Genomic DNA, 1640 nt, shown 5'->3' on the forward strand with positions numbered 1-1640 from the left:
TTCTGCTCATCGGTGCATTGGAAAGTCTGAAAAGTCGTCTCCATGCGGTCTAACCAGTTCTCCGCATCCTCCGGAGACTCACCTCCAACTAAGGGCTTAGGACCCATAGCTAAGAATCGACGCACAGTGAAACGCTCGTCGTCATGGTGACGATGACGTCGTTCTCGACGAGGCTCCCGGTCGGCATCACCCCAACGCCCACCAACACTGCCATGAGAACTCTGGTCGTCACGATTTGACATCTACAAAAATACCTCAAGATGAGACTAAATCCCAAGAAATCTTTTGCATGCTCTGATACCATAAATGTAGTGACCCTTACCCGGATCACCTACTAAACAGAACTTATGCATGCAATTAACTTAATAAAATAGATATCAGAATAAAACTACGGAATCCAATAACATCATACAATCCCAAGTAAAGGAATCTGTAATTATCCAATAATATACAACCAAATCGAATAGCTATATAAACCCAAACAACAGTAATAAAACCTAGACGAAGCTCCAGCTGGCCAACCACTGACTAGCCCCTCTTGGATCCACCCTCCTCGTCCAATCGCAAACCTGCCCCATGGAATAGGGTGTCCAGAAAATACAGAGTACGAGACGTGAGCATAAAACGCTCAGTGCGAGAGTATGAGTATGCATGCATGCAATGTGAACTCCCTATAGACTCGAGGTCAAGGATCAGATAACAGAGACAGACCGGGCCCTGGTATGTAGCACGCTGTGCCGTCGCTTCAGGAGGTGGCTCCCATACCGAGATAACTGTGGATACGCCGGACCCAAATCGATGGAAGTCCATCCACTAACAGGATAGGGTACAACCCTACTACAGACATCTCGAAGGAGATACAGCAAGATGCAAATGAATGCAGCATAATATCATGGCATATAAATCATGCAGTCACGTAATACATGCATACTCAGTCAGGATATCTCGAACAGTACTTTCGTACCTCAATACAGTGCAAGCTCTACCAACTCAAGGTCCACGCCTATAGTCTGTTCTACACTGCCAAATGATACTACTATCATTAAAGTGCTCTAAAAGCCTTAACTAAGCTATTGCATACTCCTAAATATTTATAGGAAGCAAAAGCTATACCTTCGTCCGTCGTTAGCCCTTTGATGTCGATGCCTCCAGAACTTGGGCACGACTCCGCTACGACTACCGAACGCCTCTCCGACCTCCGGACCAAGCCTAAGAAGACTAGAACAACTCGAATATGACTAGAAATAGAGAGGAAATCCGGAATTGGCAAGGAGAAATGAAGCCTCGGCCTTCTATTTATAGACAACGATCGGAGCCTCCGATCCTCGATCGGAACGTCCGAACTTCGATCGGGACGTCCGATCCTGCCATCGGAGCTTCCGAAGATCCTGATCTGCCACGTGTCAAAATATCACTTGATGACTCCGGATAGGGGTGATCGGAGCCTCCGGTCCTGATCGGAGCTTCCGATCCAACCACACGTCATGGATGACGTAATATCATCGGTGCCTCCGATCCTCATCGGAGCTTCCGATCCCGATCGGAGCTTCCGATCGTCCCTTCGGAGCTTCCGATCCGTCCGATGCCTAATTGAATTAATTAGCATTAATCCTTTAATTACTCAATTAGGGCACGGGCTA

Source organism: Henckelia pumila, unplaced genomic scaffold (genome assembly GCF_033568475.1).
Source record: "Henckelia pumila isolate YLH828 unplaced genomic scaffold, ASM3356847v2 CTG_338, whole genome shotgun sequence".
Taxonomy (NCBI): Eukaryota; Viridiplantae; Streptophyta; class Magnoliopsida; order Lamiales; family Gesneriaceae; genus Henckelia; species Henckelia pumila.